Here is an 18,672-nt window from a genome sequence, read left to right as displayed (position 1 = left end):
AGACCCTGTCCCAAAATAAAATATAAAATAAGGGTGGGGATGTGATTCAGTGGTTAAGTGCCCCTGGGTTCAATCTCTGGTACAAAAAAAAAAAAAAAAAAAAAAAAACTGGCTGCTGGAATTGATGGACCATGAGCTTCCAACCAGCTGTCAACTAGTTAAAAAAAAAAAAAAAAAAATTTTGGTACCAGACAGAGGGTCTCACTAAGTTGCTAAGGCTGGCCTCAAACTTGTGATACTCTTGTATCAGCCTCCCAAGTTGCTGGGATTCAAACTAGTGACTTTTTACATGACTTTTTCAAGGGTAATTTTTACTACATAGAATTTTTATCTAAAATGAGAATTTACGCTCAAAGGCCCCACATAAAAACATGACTTCACTTTATTTAGCTGTTTAGATCAATCACAAATAATTGGGAGCCAAAGCATTTTCATTTTATATTCAAATAAATTAATTACTGAAGTATTTTTCATCCAATTTCCTAAATGGAAAAAACAAAGCTTCAGAGATGCTGTAAAAAAGCCACCTAAGACACATATAGGGAGCAATTCCATGACTCATTTTAAAACAAACTAAACACAGTTTAAGAAGTTTGTCAAGCAATCAAACCTTAAAAGTTGGTTCTCAGGCCAGGAACAGTGACACACACCTGTAATCCCAACAACTAGGGAGGCTGAGACAGGAGGATTCCAAGTTCAAAGCTACCCTCAGCAATTTAGAAAGCCTTTAAGCAACTTAGTGAGACCCTGTCTCAAAATAAAATATAAAAAGGGCTGGGGATGTGGCTAAGTGGCTAAATTCCCTGTATTCAGTACCAAAAAATAAAATAAAATTTAAAAACTTGGTTCTCCCTAAAAAAACATTTTGAGTTTTCAGGTGTGCCATTACTACAGAGTACAAAATAAAGGCAAAGGTGAAAAGAATACCCAAATAAGAGAAAGATAGGAATTCTAACCTCGGATTCCTTACTAACATGGTGGCACCTCTCCAGTTTCCTCTTTTATAAGAAGTGCTTAGTCTAAATTATCAGTATTATTATTTTCTAGCCTTCCCTCTTCATTTCAACGTTCAAGAAAATAAGAAAAACTAAATACAATAGTCAATATAGCTTGTTATTACTTAGGCAGAAATCATCTTTTACCTGACTATCCAACAATATTATATAAGTATTTGTATTTAAAGTTTCTGAGATTCTATAAACATCAGCAAATTCCATAATATGTAATCAAAAAATTCTACTTTATGTAGCTAACTCACTTCTCCTGGAAATTTAGTTTCTTTTCTGACTAGTCTCTGAGTGTCACCCGATCATTTCCAATCAAGATCCACAGAGCTAAGCGTAAAAGACAAAATTCTGATTAACAGATTAATTTGGCAATCTTAAAAGTTTGCTATTCGAGTTAATGTTTTACCATCTTTAATCCTAGCAAAAGTCCCAATATGATCTGTGAGTCCAAGATGTTTACAGATCTAGTGTTGGGGTATTTTTCTTAGAGAACTGCTCTATGATACTCTCCAGCAATCTCAATCCTAATATAACTTCTCTCAGTCTCAGACATTTGATTATTTGGATAGCTCTCTCTTTCCTTCATTCTATTTTTCTCCCTTCTTATTTGGTATCGTAAAAATATTTTTTAAACTACTGTAACACTGATCATTTTTTTCCAGATACCATTCATTAATGACATTTTACATTACCTTTCCCCCCCCAATACTTTGTTTTGTTTTTTTGTTATTGCTGTTCGCACTCTTCCACTGAGCTACAAAATGCTACCTGCCCTTTAAATTTTTATTTTGAGACAGGGTCTTACTATGTTGCCCAGGCTGGCCTTGAACCCCCGGACTCAAATGATCCTCCCTCTTCCAGAGTACTGGGGATAAAAGATACTCACCACTTTTCCTATGCCACATATAACAACATTACCTTTATTTTTAATCTTAGTAATGCAAATGATATTAATTCATAAATTACCCTACCACTAGTTATCATTAACTTCAGGATATTCTACCTTACAAAATACCTACTTTTCTCAAGATTAAATAATCTCAGAACCCTTTTTTCAATAAATCTTAACTAAAATGTGCCCCAATTCTCAACTTCTCTTATTTCTTACTCTCAAAATATGAAAATAAATTCAAGTAAGTACCTAAGAATTATTTCCTGGCTTCTTGCACGTTATCTGAACTATCTAGTTAACGCAGGTTAACTAGAACGGTTTTGATGACTACAGATTTGTTCTCTCTATAAGCCAGTTAACTTTAACTCATAAAATTCCAAAATCAAAAGATAAATCCTGTCAGCTACCTCTAAGTCCAGATTTATTCAGACAAGATGGCATAAAGTTGCTCCTTTACAGCAAGAGACACAGTATAACACCCCCAGTGGATATCTGAAGCAGTTGATATTACTAACCATACACACACACACACACACACACACACACACACACACACACAGTGTTTTGCTCTCTAAATATGTGTACACACACGTATACACACACAACTATGATTAAGTGTGAGTTATAAATTAGGCACAGTTAAGATTAACAATAAAATATTATAGCAATATATTGTAATAACATTTATGTAAATTTGGTGTCTCCATTTTTCTGTCTCAAAATACCTTATTGTACTTTCACCTTTTCACTTAAAGAAAGCATTTTTTGGCTTCTCTTTTGACATAATGTGAATTGCCAACATCACTATTCTAATGCCCTAGGTCCATTACTAAGTAAAATGTGTCACCTGACCATAAGCATTGACATACCATGATGGTCCATCTCAATAGAGATGGCTACTAAGCAACTAATAGGCAGGTAGCATACACAGTGTGGAAATGAAGAATAGAGGCATGATTCACATCCTGGACAAGGATTAGACAGTTCAAGATTTCATCACACTACTCAGAACAGCAGGAAACTTAAAACATATGAATTATTTCTGAAATTTTCCATTTAATACTTTCAAACCATACTCTTCATAAACCATAGTTGACTGAAGAATAATTCAAACTGCAAAAAGTGAAATCACGAACAAGTAAGCAGAGACTACTGTCAGGTTTGTAACCTTCAGAAATGTCAGACATTAGATTAACTACCTCACTCCACCCGAGGGGTGCCTTCTACTAAGCTACATTCCCAGCCTCCCCACCCTTTTAAAATTTGAGACAGGGTCCCTCTCAGTTGCTTAAGTTTTGTTAAATTGCTATTGCTGGCCTCAAACTTGCAATTCTCCTGCCTCAGCCTTCCAGAGTTGCTGGGATTACAGGCATGTATCCCTAGGCTAGGCTTAGATTATCATCTTTCAGCATACCTCTATAATTAGAGTTTTAAGAGTGTTCTCTTTAAGATGTCATGGTGGCCCACACCTGTAATCCCAGCAGCTTGGAAGGCTGAGGCAGGAGGATGGAGAGTTTGGAGCCAGCCTCAGCAAACTTAGTGAGGCCCTAAGCAACTCAGTGAGACCCTGTGTCAAAAAAATATATAAAAAAGGGCTGGGGATATGGTTCAGTGGTTGAGCGCCCCTAGGTTCAATCCCTAGTACCAAAAAAAAAAAAAGTTCTCTTTAATAATGTTCTCCTTAATAAGTGATAAGCTGCTGCTAACTCCTGTTCCATTTATGGTCCATTTACTTATATAGTTATTTTAGGTCACCACATATACCAGCAGACAGAACCCATTTTAGATAAATCAAGTTTATCAAGATCATTTTGAAATTCTGTTTTTGTCTTCCATGTTTTCAGAAATTACAATCATTTTGTTATCATTCACAAGCATAAACACCAACACCCAGAGTACCGAGAAAAAATAAATTAAAACAAAGTTCTACAAGGTACTTTCATATCACTGTTCATTTTCACTGTTTGACCGCTGAGTAGGTTATAAGTCTATAGTAATATCATCTAGGCCGTATCTCCTAGGATTACTATTCATTTTAGGAATAAAGCATGTTCACATTTTAAAATCTCATATTAACCATGCCACAGAAGCATATGCTGATTCAATATATGGAATGGAAAGGAGAAAGGAACTACTTACTAAGTGCCAATAATAAATAGTACTCAGAACCTATATGATGAGCTAATTCTAAAACCTCTCTGAAGTATATTAATATTCTTTGTTAATTAAAAAAGAAAAAAATCTGAGACATTAAGCAACTAATACACATCTGATGTTTCTTAAGAAATGAAATCTGTGTTAAAAGGTATGAGTATCTGAATTAATATTTTGTTACATTTCTTTCTGTAACATATACAACTGATAACCACTTTAGTTCCATGTGCTTACCATAATCTCACTAGCACTGAATCATTATTTTTGCCTTCATTATCAGCCATATAAATTTTTCTCAATTGCATTCCTTGATTACATGTATGGCTATATTGAACTTGTTATTCATGGGTACTGACTTCTTATAATCATGCTATTTTATTTTTATCAAGTTTTTGGTAAGTCATTTTATTTCCTGGCTATTACTCAGGATGTCACTTATTTTCAAATACTTATTGAATGTCTATCCTATGTCAGGCATTTTGTCAGATGCTAAGGATCATATTGTTGAACAAAAGTTTCAATTCATGCTTTATCAAATTTACAAGCCAGTGGAGATAACAGACACTGAACAGATGAGTGGAATGAGAAGAGCAGTTAGCCTTAGTGGTGTATAAAAAGACCCATTAAAATCTAGAAGTTTGGCTAGATTTAATCCCAGCCATTTGGGAGGATGAGGCAGGAGGGTCACAAATTAAGAGGCCAGCCTCAACAACTTCGGAAGACTCTATCTCAAAAAAACATAAACACACAGGGACTAAGGGTACAGGATTGATCAGTGGTACAGCACCTAGGATCAATCCCAAGTACTGCATCAAAAAAAAAGAAAAGAAAAAAGAAAAATCCAGGTGCCATGATGCACAACTGTAATCCTAATAGCTCAAGAGACTGAGGCAGGAGGATTGAAAGTTCAAAGTCAGCTTCAGTAATTTAGCAAGACCCTAAGCAACTCAGTTAGACCCTGTCTTTAAGTAAAAAAAAAAGGGGGGGGGGCGCTGAGAATGTGACTCAGTTGTTAAGTGCCTATGGGTTCAATCCCTGGTACATAAAAGTAAAATTAAAAAAAAAAAAAAGAAAGAAAAGAAAAAGAAAAAAATATCTGCAAGTTCAAGAAGGATTTCTCTTGAGGAAGAGACTATCATCAAAAAAGATGAATAAAAAACAGTTAGATAGGAAGAAGGCTGGTAACAATACATGAAAGAGCATTAAAGAGAAAATGCCATCTACTGGTTTTAAAAGCTTTTTAGGGTTGTTGTTTTTGTTTTGTTTTGTTTTGCTGCAGTGTTGGGGATTGAATCCAGGGCCTTACACATGCTATGTAAATGCTCTACCACTGAGCCACATTCCCAGCCTTATGGTTCATTTTCCTTAATAGATATATTAGAATTCATCTTTAATGTCACTTATTATAAACATCATTTCTCTTTTTACATGGTATCTTTGCTTGGACAGTCTTCTGCTTTCAAGCAAATTATAATAACTGCCTCTTTTTACGTGAACCTAAAAAAAAGAAATAAGCAACTTATGGTCTAAGGGATTCAAAGACAGCCAGAATCTAAGTTCTATATTACTGTCTATGTCCTAGAAGTTTTTATTTCTAGGTTTAATCAAGTTAGCTGTACATAATTGGGTAACAACACTGCTGAGCCTCCGTTTCCTCATCTGGATAATAGGATTTATTAAGTGAGAAAATTCATGTTAAGTGTTTTTTTTTTTTTTTTTCAGAACCTATGCACAATAACCTCACTCAATAATTATTAGCACTAGTCAAAGTTAGACTTAAAAAAAATAAGAAATCAAAGTCAGGTCTGATTCACAAGTCCATGCTCTTTCTACTAAAATCTGCTACAGATTATGGGGATAGTTCTTAGCCACATAAGAATCAATACATTTAAAAAAATGACAGGAAAGGGACAATAACTAAATCTATTAAGAGCTAACTAAACCAACTTTAGTATTTTAGCTCTAATATCTGAAAAGCAAGATCATATAGCTCATTAGAAAATACTGTTTAGACATTCAGGAACACATAATTTGTTCTAATCACTATTACTATTTTCCTACCCATACAGGAATTTACTCTATTTAAAACCACTTGTAGGAGCTGGGGATGTGGCTCAAGCAGTAGCGTGCTCGCCTGGCATGCTGGCGGCCCAGGTTCGATCCTCAGCACCACATACAAAGATGTTGTGTCCGCCGAAAACTAAAAAATAAATATTAAAAATTCTAAAAAAAATAGAAAATTAAAAAAAATTTTTAAAAAATTAAACCACTTGTAGGGGCTGGGGTTGTGGCTCAGTGGGTAGAGCGCTTGTCTAGCATGGTGAGGCATTGGATTCGATCCTTAGCACCACATATTAATAAATAAAAATAAAAAGCCATCAACAACTAAAAAAAAACTTGTAAATTAAAATTTTAATTACCATAAGTTATCTAAATAAAGCTTACTGGCTTGTCTGGACAAAGAAATCAGTCCTCCTACAACAAAGCACTGCATCAACTTGAAGCCTGACGTTATTTTCAAAATAAACTAATTTTTTATTATACTACTTAATTGAAGCAATCAAATAGTATCACTTCCTGCCCATTCCTGCAATACTGTTCTAAGAATGTTTAAAAACCTCACTTAACTATTTAATCCTCTCTCTGCCTGACCTAATGGTATATAATGCCAAAAAAAAAATTAAAAAGTTACATTCTGACACCTTATCTTTCAACATATTACATGACACATGTGCCACCTAAGGACTCCCCCAACAAAACTAGATACAGCCCCTTAACCTTAGAACAGAACCATGAGCCAAAATAAACTTCTTTTCTTTATAACTCAAAAAGGAGAAAAAAATTATCTTCTACAACAATCATTAATAATAGGTTTACTGTTTCAAAGAACTTCCAGGAACTATGTGCCTTTAAAAAGAGGTTGTTGAAGCTAGGTTTGGTGTCACATGCCTGTAATCCCAGGGACTCTGGAGGCTGAGGCGAAAGAATCACAAGTTCAAGACATACAGAGTGAGACCCTGCCTCAAAATAAGATTTTTAAAAGGGCTAAGGCTGTAGCTTAGTAACAAAGCATTTGAAACATTTGCTTAGAGTACATGATGCCCTGGGTTCAGGTGTGGGATTAAACCAAGATGGTATACCCACACACATGTATTCTAGCAACTGTAGCCTATTCAGCAAAGCAACATACAAGCCTCCAGAACAAAATTAATGCATGTGCCTTAACAAAGAAGCTGAGTTTTAACCAAGGGAGAAAGCACAGCACTTTTAATTATGTACTCGCCCTTCAAAAGAATCACAGAACACCTTAATTTTAGCAAAAAAACCCTTTTGAAGACAGAGCATTTCTTAAATTTCTTAAATTCTAACTTCCTGCCTCATAGTTCTAAAATAGCCATTACATACTCAAGTGTGCTCTACTCATTTAGTTCAGAATCATGTGTAGAGGAACACAGGTTTCTAGGTTTACAACTCCATACCCATTCATTTTGCACTAATATAACCACTAAATATAGCTCTAAGACACTGATGATTAGAAGTGGTTAATTACAAGAATGATTCATACCTCCTATGTCCAGACACCAAGATCCTAGGATGTTTCTGTCAGATCTATGGGAAGAGGAAACAATAAACACCTGTCACCAGAGCTTTCCAAACTGGGAAGCCCCGAACTGAGTTACTGTCAATTCCCAATCCCATTCCCCGACTCTAAAATCACCCCCAGTCCGCCCTCCAAAACCCAGAGGCATGCTTCCACCAGAATCTGACCCTGTGAAGAAAATGGGAAAGAAATGCCACAGAATGGCCAGGAAAGTACTAAAGTAAATGGCTCTGGGTTGTTCTAGTCCATACTACCAGAGTAGGAAAGGGAGGCCTTAACAAAGTAGTCGCTTTTCCTCTCTGGGCATTAGTTTATACAATGCGGTGTAAGGCAAGAGACTCTACTAATCGCGGGTGAAGACGAACATGGATTCCTATAGTCAGCACCCGCACAAACCCATCAAGAGCCCTGTCAACACTCCATCTTCGACCACGCCATCTCACGGACTTTTCTAGAGGCCCTGGATCACCATCCCGCGCCCTGGCGTCCTCGCACACTTGTCCTCCTCGCAAGCGGCGGGTCCACACCATGCCATCGCACTCACCACGTGGACCCTTCTTCCTCGCCTCACCTGTCCTAGATTCCGGAGTCTTAGAGCCCCCTCCCCATCACACACACCTTCCCTGACAAGTGATGCCTAATTCCGGCTCGAGGAGGCAGCCCGTAAACTCACCTGGCACCCGCCACCCTGACAATATCATTGGCCTGCTCCAGCCTTCCCCATCGCCACCCCGCACCCGGCCCGCTCCCCGCTCGCTGGGGACACTCACCCGCCACGCTGCCGCACCGTCTCCTCTGCGGCCTCCCGGCCCGAGCAAACAAGAGGCCGCGGGGGGCCGGGCCGCCGCTGTCGCCGCCGCCACCGCCTCGCCTCAGCCCAGTCCCATCGCTCTCGGCCGGCGCCGGCGGCCGCGGGTCGCTCGGGCTCGAGGCACCGCCGCCGCCGCCGCCGCCGCCGCCGCCGAGCGCTGCGGCTCAGACTGAGGAGGGGGAGGCGCCGCGGCGGGGCCCGGGCCGGGCCGGGCGCAGGGGCGTCCGCGCTGTGCTCCTCGGCGCCCGCGGCGGCGGCGTGCAGGCGGACAGGGCGAGAACAAGGGAGGGCGGCAGGGGAGGGGGGCGGTCTGCACTCCGAAACGGCCTCCCGCCGCAGGCGACGTAGCGAACCCCCCTCCCCTCGGCCGCAGCGCCCCGATCACGCTGCTGGGAGAGCCGGCAGGCAGGCGGGGAAACGCGCGCCGCTAGCTCGGGAATCCCGCGCCGGATGTGAAGTCACGTGATTGCCTTTTCCAGCGCCGTGGGCGGAGGGGACGTCAGGGGGCGGGGCGGGGCGGGGCGATGGCTGTACCCCGCCCACCACATCATCTTTGGCCGTAAACCTACCTAGGGGAGAACGGCTTAGAAAAAGGTATTCGCAAAAAGTTGGGTATCGGATGAGGACGGATAAAGCAGGACGGCTCCTTCTGGAGGAATGGAGTGGAATTCGCCATCCCGGCCGTGCAGAGGCAAGATCACAGGCCAAATCCCCATTTGCGAACAGAGAAACTGAGGCCCAGTGACTAGTGCAGACTTGCCCTGAGTCACGGTCAAAGGAGGAAGCTTGAGCTAAAAGTGGTGAAGAGGAAACCAGGTGCTAGTTCCAAATCCAGGTCTCTCATTCCTTTAGGTCTCCTCCCCTCAAATAAACCAACCAAATACTATAATTAGAATTGGACCAGGGCTCTGCGTCCTTGCCTCGGGCAGAACAGGAGGAGCACGAGAAATCTCCTGCACCTACCCTCTTCCTCCGCCTCCGAGGGGAAGGAATCTTAGGACCACGCTGAATGAAAATTGAATGCTTCCCTCCGCAGAAGATTTATCTCTTGGTAGGGCCCAGGCCGAATGTTCAAATCGCGGGTTTGGTTTTCGCTGCGGCGAAAGGAGCAGGGAGCGCGCTAAGCCACCTGCTGCCTATGGCTCCCGCCATCTTCCTGCCCTGCGTTTATCTAGCCCGCGCCCTTGACGCCTGGTCATCACAGTTCTTATTCCACCTTGCGGCTAACAGAACTCTTAGATGATTGAGCATCTTAGAAGAAGGAACTGCCTGCGTGCAGCCTGTTTTCTACACTTGGGAACACCTCACCAGGTGCAAGGAGCTTTAAGCCTGAACACTTATTGGGGACTGCCCCCACGGGTCCACAGCTCAGGGTGACATCTCATTTGAGGCAATCACTGTGTCAAGTCCATGATGACACCTAATCGAAGGCAAGAAACACGGCGCCCCTTGTTCTCCTCGGTGGGCCTGGAGAATTTTGTGGCATTTTCTCTCAATGGTGGTATAGACTGCCACTGAGCCGAAATGATCCACAGCTGTGTATTACCAACTCCTCAGCTCACAGTTTCAAACCTCAAGGTGTAGAAATGATTACATGAGATAAGGGGTGTGAAAGTTGGACAAACGGTAAAAAAGAAAGCAGTCTGGGTAGGGCTGGGCCAGAAAAACCTCCTCTGAACCTTCCCCAATTCCTTTAGCTCTAAGTTGTTTCCCCCTCATCTTTCCCAGCCCTAAAAGCAAAACTATCAAGCCAACCGTCCAATCAGAATACCCTCTTTGATTAAATGCCAAGTGCTTCTCTCCCTTTCATGTGGTCTCCCCTGCTGGCCTCCACTTCCTCGCTTTTCAGCATTTAGCAATCTGACTTCTCCCCTCCCCATTCACATCCTTCTTCATCCTGCTCAGGCAAGAGTAACCCATGGCCTTCAGGTTCTCAAACTTGTCAGGCATTCCTCAGTCCTCTCTGCATCTCTGCTATGTGGGACACCTTGGATGCTCTCACCTTCTGGAATATTTGTACTACCTTCATTTCCAGAAGATTGCATCCTTCCAATTGTCACATCTCAATAACTAAGCTCACTGCTTCCTTCAGTGGCATCCTAAGTGCCACCCATTGCAAATCTTAAATGCAGGTCTCTGCTCTAAACCCATAGCTCTTCTCATTCCACTCATTTCTGAGGGCTCAACTCCACCCTTGTGCTTTCAACTGCCAAATCAGCAATCTCTAACCCAGACCTCTTCCACAAAATTTAGAATCAAATATCCAACTGCCTGGCAAGCAGCTCTATCTAAACTCACAGGGACACCCCAAACATGGTGTGTCCAGAGCAGAACTCATCCTCTTCCTTCATTCGGGCCCCTCCCTCAACTGTTGGCACCAGCATCACACAGTCATCAGACTTAGAAAGTCAGGAATGCGTGAGTCATCCCTGATTAATCATCAAGTCCTATCTATTTCACCTCCTTTATATGCCTCAAATTTCTTCCTCCCTTCTCACTGGTAGCCATCATTTCTACATTGTACGGTTGTAGCCACTTCCTAAGAATTTCTTTCAGGCCAGGGGCAGTGGTGCATGCCTATAATCTCAGCAACTCCAAAGGCTCAGGCAAGAGGATCACAAGTTGGAGGCTAGCTTCAGCAGCTTAGTGAGGCCCTAAGCAATTTAGTGAAATCCCATCTTAAATAAAAAAGAAAAAGGGCCAGGGTGTAATTCAGTGTAAAGCAACTCTGGGTTCAATCCACAGTACCCCAAATATAAAAAATAAAGAGGACTAGAGATATAATTCAGTGGTAAAGTGCCCTTGGGTTCAATCCCTGGCACACACAAAAGAGTCTCCTTTGGAAAAAGTCATCTTCCATCTGGCCTCCAGAGTGAGCTACCTAGAGGTTCCCTGAGTTTCTGAATGCAGTGTGTACATCCAACCTGTGCAGCACAAACCTGGCAATGCATTTAGGCTTTTAAAAGACTAAAAAGAACCAGGAGAGTGGCACGTGCCTGTAGTCTCAGCTGCTCTGGAGGCTTAGAAAGGAATATCTCAAGTTTGAGACAGCCTGGGCAACTCAGCAAGGTCCTGGGTCAAAGGGGGAAGGAGGCAGGGATGTAGCTCAGTGTTAAAGTGCTTACCTAGCATGTGCACAGCCCTGGGTTTAATCCTCAGTACTGCAGATGACAAATGATTGAGCGTTCAAAGCTAGCCTCAGCAATAGCAAGGCACTAAGCAAATCAATGACACCCTGTCTCTAAATAAAATACAAAAAAGCAAAACAAAAACAACAACAACAACAAAATAGGGCTGGGGATGTGGCTTAGTGGTAGAATGCCCCTGAGTTCAAATTCCAGTTCCAAAGGAAAGAAAGAAAGAAAAGGAAAAGAGCTGTTGAATATTTTAAAGTATCCTGCTGCAGATATTTTGGGTATGGAGTAAAAAGTACCTGGCCACTGACTTGGAAAGAGATACTGAGTCACAGGAAAGACTTGAGCATGTTTATAAGCAGAGGAAAAAGGATCAACAAAAAGGGAGGGGGGTGCGGAGTCCAAAACAGGAGGAAGGGAAGAGGTGGAGAAGTCTTGAAAGTTGTGAAAGGTGTACTGATACTCAAACCCATCAGGATTCTGGACCCTGTACCCTGATCATGCTGGGCGCAGCCCTTCTGTCTTCTGATGCTACTCCTTAAGACCCAGCCCAGGCTGAGTGAGATGGTATGTGCCTATAGTCCCAGCTATTGGAGAGATTGAAACAGGAGGACCCCTTGACCCAGGAGCTGAAGACCAGATTGGACAACATAAAGAGATTCATCTAATAATTACAACCCCAAATAGGTAATAGTCCTACTGGTAAGGATAGAAATTTTGAGGATGAAGAAATACTTTTTGTGTAAAGTCAGAGCTTTCTGAATTTACACAAAAAGTATTTCTCCATCCTCAAAACTTCTATCCTTACTTAGACCTTCACCCCCATCTCTTTACCTCTTATTTCACTAGGAAAATGCTAACCCTCCCATAAATTTACACATCATTCCACGTCAGCATCCAATGTCTCTCTTCTTGCTCTTGAGGAGCAAAGCTCCCTCCTGCAGAGCTAACCCTCCACAAGTACACTACTTGGCCTCCCAGTGATTACCACTATGGCCAACTCCAGTGGGCACTTTGTGGACCTCGTTTTTCTATTCTTCTGGAAGTTTTTTTTTGTTTGTTTGTTTGTTTTTTGGTTTTTTTGTTTTGTTTTGTTTTGTTTGGGTAGCAGGGATTGAACTCAGGGGCGCTTAACCACTGAGCCACATCCCCAGCCCTTTTTTATATTTTATTTAGAGACAGAGTCTCGCTGAGTTGCTAAGTGTCTCACTAATCTGCTGAAGCTGGCTTTGAAGCAACCCTTCTGCCTCAGCCTCCTGAGTTGCAGGGATTACAGGCATGTGCCACCACACCCAAACACTTTTTCTTCCATTTGATAATGGATTCTTTTTTGTAATTCTTCCCCCTTCTCTTTCTTTGTCCACCCCTCAACCTGTTGTGGATGCTTCTTCTATCCTGCCTCTAAAAGTTGCTATTTCCCAGAGCTTGATCCACCATCTATTCTTCTCTACAGAAGTTTTTGTTTTTTTGTTGGAGATGGAACCCGGGCTCTGGCACATGCTAAGAATGCATTTTTCCACTTAAATACACCATAACCCTGTTTGTTTGTTTGTTTATTTTTGTTGTTGTTGTTGTTGTTTGTTTTTGTTTTGTTTTGTTAGCAGGGATTGAATCCAGGGGCTCTTAACCACTGAGCCACATCCTCAGCTCTCTTTATTTTTTATTTTGAGACAGGATCTTCCTAAAATGCTTAGGGTTAGGGTCTCACTAAGTTGCTGAGGCTGGCTTCAAATTTGTGATCCTTTTTCCTCAGCCTTCTGAACCACTGGGATTATAGGCAGGTGCCCCTTCACCCAGTCTTCTTTATGTTTTATTTTTTTAATTTGACATCTATAGGCTTTTTTAAAGTTGTGGATGGGTAGCAGGGGGTTTATAAATTCCTTAAACTTGAAAGTAAATATTTTAAAAAGGAAGAGTAGGAGCTTTTGTCCCCTTCTCAAAGATATCTGGAAGGGCTGGAGATGTAGTTCAGTGGTAGAGTACTTGCCAGGAATGCATGAGGCCCTGAGTTCTGTCCCTCACACCAGACACACACACACACACACACACACACACACACACACAGAGTATCAAGGGCCCCCCCAAAAGATAAGAGTTCTGATTCACATGTTCTCCCCCAAGTGACATCCCAGTTATAGCTATCATCTGCCCGAAAATTAGGAACTGAACTAAGTTGCTTCAGGCCCAGACATTTTTTCAGACTCCCTGGGTCATACATGCCTACCATTTCCACAGGGGATCTCATAGCATCTCTTAAAGTCACTTATGCCAAAATCACCTCTTCCCTTCTTCCCCAACCAGCTCCTCTCCCAGGCTTCCTGACCTTAGCAAGGACATTTTCAGCCATCCAACTGCTCAGTACTCAAACCTGAAACCTGAGAGGCATTCTTTTTTTGTTTTTAAGGTTCCTTAAAGGTTACTTTATTTTTTAATTTCTACATATCGATAGGGTACAGTATAATAATTCAATATATGTATAACGATCAAATCAGGGAACAGCATTTCTGTCTCCTCAGATACCTACCATGTCACTGTGCTGGCAAGCTTTGGACTCTTCTGGTTATTTTGAAATATATCATAAATTGTTATAGACTATAGCCAACCTACTGTACCACAGAACACTAGAACTAATTCCCCTAAATAACCTTATTTTGGTACTTCTTATTCAGTCCTCTTTCTTCTTCCCTTCCTAGTTTCTAGTGACCCTATTTTAATTTCCTCTTCTATGAGATTGACTTTTTAGTTTCTATAAATAAGAATATACAGTATTTGTCTTCCTGTGCCTGGCTTATTTCACTTACAATGATGGCTTTTGGTTCCATTCATGTTGCTACATATGACAGGATTTCATCCTTTTTATGGTTGAATAATATTCTATTATATACCCCATTATCTTTATCCTTTTCTCCATTGATGGACACATTGACTGATTCCATATATTGGCTATTGTGAATTGTGTTGCAATAACATGGGAGTGCAGGTGTCTCTTTTACATGATTCTACTTCCTTCAGAAGTCATTCTTCATATCTTCCTCTCCTTCGTCACCCACATTCAATTCAATACCAAGTCCATTTCAAATCCTTACACATCTCTCCATCTCCATTACCTCCAAAATAATGCAAGCGATGTCCATAACATCTGGGACTCTACTGCATTTACCCCAAGTGATTCCCCTACCTTGGTCCCTTCCATCCATTCTCACAAAGCAGCCAGAGTATTGCTGTGCATGACTTGCAGCATAGCTCCTGATGGCAGCTTTCAACCACTTCCCACTTCACTGAGAATAAAATGTGAACTTCTTTGGCCTAAAGGCCCAGTGTAGGATGCGGCCTGCCTGCCACTCCCCTTTGCTGGAACTCCTCCACCTCACCATCCTCTCACGGCAGATCCCCTCCCCACCTTACCTCATCCCAACCACAAGGCTTTCTTTCAGTTCCTCCAACACAACAAGCTGTCCCCTGCCTCAAAATTTTTGCACAACCTGATCTTTCTCTTCCTTCCCTTTTCTCCTGGCCTGGCTAACTCTTATAAACTCAGCTCTTGACTCCAATATATAAGCATAAGTTCTTGAAAAAGGCCTTGCCTGGCCATTTTCCCTTTATTTTCTTATGACTTCCTTTTTTCTTTATAACCATTATCACAATTTGAGTTATCTATGTGCTTATGTATATACTCTTTTTAAACCTGTCTCTCTCAAGCTGGGCACAGTGGCCTGCACCTGTAATCCTAGAGACTAGGGAGGCTGAGGCAGGAGGATCTCAAGTTCAAAGCCAGCCTCAGCAACTTAGTGAAACCTTAAGCAACTCAGTGAAGCTCTGTCTCTAAGTAAAGGGGTGGGGGCAGTCTGGTGATGTGGCTCATTGGCTAAGTGCCTTTTTTTTATAGTGTTTAAATAAAAATTTTAAAAAACCTGTCTCTCTCATGATACTGGAAACTCTGAAGATGGGAACCAATTGCAGCTCTAGCATTTTTTCTAGAAGGGCTTAAGACTGTGTTTTCATGTAGGATTGAAAAAGTATCAGTTGTCCACCAGGCATGGCAATACACACCTGTAATCCCAGCAGCTGGAAGATCACAAGTTTGAGGTCAACTTTGGCAACTTAGTGAGACTCTGTCTCAAAATAAAATAAAAACAGCAAAGGATGTAACTCAGTGGTAGAGTGCTTGCCTAGCATGTATGAAGCTCTGGGTTTAATTCCCAATACCTCAAGGAAAAGAAAAATATATTGGTTATCCATTTTTGTATATAAGAGAAGGACTTTATTAATTATGGGAAAGGCACATAAAACTTCCCCCCTTCCCAAATCATTTCTTGGTGCTGCTACTAAAAACGACTAAGTCAGTCAGTGTGGCTTATTGCTGTATGCCCAGCACCAGATAAAGCAATGTTTGTTGTCTGATATGAACTAGCACATAAGTGAGTGAATTTGTAATCTCAAGCATCATCTCCTCCAAATGCCCTCCCTAACTCCTAGGTTAAAATTAAGAAGCACTTCTCTGAATATCTTTTTTGCTGCATTTACAGCCTTGCCTAAATATCTAGTTCACATTGGTGTCTCCATTAGTCTATATCTTATTCTTTTTTGTTGTTTGTTTTGTTTCTAAGGCTCTAGATACTTTCACATTTTATCTCATTTAATCTTTATGACAATCCAAAGAAATAGATACTATTATTATCTCTGTTTATGGAAAAAAAAACTGAAGAAAGTTTAAAATCCCATTTGATAGAATAGGAGGTCACAGAGCTAGTGAACAGCATAGCCAGGATTTAAACCCAAGCAACTCATGTCTAGAGCTAAACTGTTGACTATCATGACCAAATGAAGTCATAACAATCATCCTCTGGCATCCAAATTCTTTGAATTGTTTGTTTAAGTACCCCGACTCTAACTTCCTCCTGAACAAGAACTTTCCTCACCCACCTCTGGACCTCCACCCCTTCAGAAAACTCAGTACATCACACTCAACACCAAGTCTGCCGAGTTAGTGAATAACAAATTGTCTTTGAGCTTCACTTCCAATATGGCAGACAAGTGATAGAATGATTCTCATTTTTTTTTTTTAGAGAAAGTGAGAGAGGAGAGAGAGAGAGAGAGAGAGAGAGAGAGAGAGAGAGAGAGAGAGAGAGAGAGAGGGAGAATTTTTTAATATTTATTTTTTACTTCTCAGCAGACATAACATCTTTGTTGGTATGTGGTGCTGAGGATCGAACCCGGGCCACACGCATGCCAGGCGAGCGCGCTACCGCTTGAGCCACATCCCCAGCCCCTGATTCTCATTTAATAAAGAAGAAAATTGAGTTTTACAAGAGGAACTGATTTTCCCTAGTCCTCTGAGTCTTTTGTATTTCACCTGCTGCTTCCACAAAAACTCAGAAGACACACATTTAGATGAGGAAGACTTCACCTTAAGAAGGGAGAAAAACAAGCCAGGCACAGTGCCAGCTACTCCAGAGATTGAGGTAAGAGGACCACAAGTTAGATGCCAGCCTTGCAATTTAGTGAGGCTCTGCCTCAAAATACAAAAAAAAAAAAAAAAAAAAAAAAATGGCTGAGAGATGTAGCTCAGTGGTAGTGCATCCCTGGGTTTAACCCCTAGTACTGCAAAAGAAAACAACCACAGCATTCACTGCTTTTCCTAGAAAAGAAGTGGCCATTAAAATTACTTTGAGGGCTGGGGACGCAACTCAGTGATAGAGCGTTTGTGTAGCATGCACAAGGCTCTGGGTTTGATTCAAACACTATAAAAAAAAAGTACTTTGATTATGATGTTTGTCCAACAAACTCTGTCTCTCTTTTAGTGCCTCCTAAGCCATTCTGTGCCTACTTAGCTTGAACTCCACAGGTCATTATTTGAGCATATCTGTGAGTGTGTTTGTGTGCATGTGCATATGTGTGAGTGAGTGTGTGTGTGCTGGAACAGGTTACAGGGCTAAAAGATGTCTAGAACTCAGAATCCACTGGCACATTTCTGTTGCTAAACAAAGCATTTTTTGTTTGTCTGTTTGCCTCTGACATGAAGCAAAACCCACGGGCCTGATCTGCATCTGAGGCCATTATATCCTAGGGCCTGGTGGGTCACATGCCACTGAATATTGTTTATGAACTTGTTATTTTAGGATATAGTGCCCTGCTGGAGGAGTGCAACACTTGTTCACAACTGTGTACTGGAAAACTGGCTCTCCAATCGATAAAAAGCCCTGATTCATAGCACCTGCCAATTTCATGATGTAAATAGTCCCACCACAGACAATTTCAAGCCACCAACAGTTTGACTAGTGGTTCATACATTCCCTGAAAATTGAGTGATCAGCTCCAGTGAGCACATACAATCTGCTCCAGCACACTGCTGCTCATAGTAACTCTTCTTCATGTGGATGGGGACAAGAGAAATACAAGCATTTCTTTAAATTATGTTTTTTGGATCCAATGCCTGACACTTCAGCTGTTATAGAGAATGTCCTTGTGTTTCAATGTAGTGATTTGACTTCTGATAAGAAAAGAGCAGTTGTGCTAAAATGGGGAAACTGAGTCCAAGTCTTCTACTTCTTTTTTTCCCAGGTATTTATTTCTTAATTTAGTCAGAATAGTATCATGCAGTTCGTAGGATGTTTAATTAACTATTACAGTATTTAGTATCTGTTAGGCACTCAGTACTTAACACAAATGTAACTCATTTTTACATTTTTTATCAACACTGTGGGATGAGTACTATTATCAGTTTACAGGTGAAAAGACTAAAATCACAGAAAAGATAACCAAGTTCACACAGTTAGCAAGTAAATAGAGTCAGGATTTGAACCTGGCTCTAGAGCACATGTTAAAAATCTCTGTGGCCCCAAGTCAAAGCTAGGTGCATAGTTTTTCTTTTTATTGTTTTCTGGTGCTGTGGATCAATTCTGGGCCTCACACATGCCTGGTTAGCACTTGGCATACCACTGAGGCATCCCACAAATGCACTAGTTTTCTAAACCGAGTTCTACTGGAACACAGCCTGGTTCGTGTATTTACATATTGTCAATGTTACAATGGCAGAGTTGAGGAGTCACAACAGGACAAATAGCCCAGATAGC

At 41.2% G+C, this 18,672-nt stretch overlaps 1 protein-coding gene across 4 annotated transcripts in view; it reads right to left on the bottom strand.

Moving 5' to 3' along the window:
- Window positions 1–8,904, bottom strand: part of ATP13A3 (ATPase 13A3) — a 78,119-nt gene extending 69,215 nt beyond the window's left edge. For all 4 annotated transcript variants that reach the window (XM_081300935.1, XM_081300937.1, XM_081300936.1 and 1 more), the window contains exons 1-2: window positions 8,425–8,904; window positions 7,619–7,662 (exon numbers count right to left, since the gene is read on the bottom strand). The gene's annotated coding sequence lies outside the window, so the exon portion shown is untranslated. The remainder of the gene's footprint in view (window positions 1–7,618; window positions 7,663–8,424) is intronic.
- Between the last annotated feature and the right edge of the window lie 9,768 nt (window positions 8,905–18,672).

The sequence above is a fragment of the Spermophilus citellus genome (assembly GCF_964194105.1).
Source record: "Spermophilus citellus genome assembly, chromosome: 7".
In the NCBI taxonomy this organism is placed as follows: Eukaryota; Metazoa; Chordata; class Mammalia; order Rodentia; family Sciuridae; genus Spermophilus; species Spermophilus citellus.
This window is presented reverse-complemented; position numbering and strand designations above follow the sequence as displayed.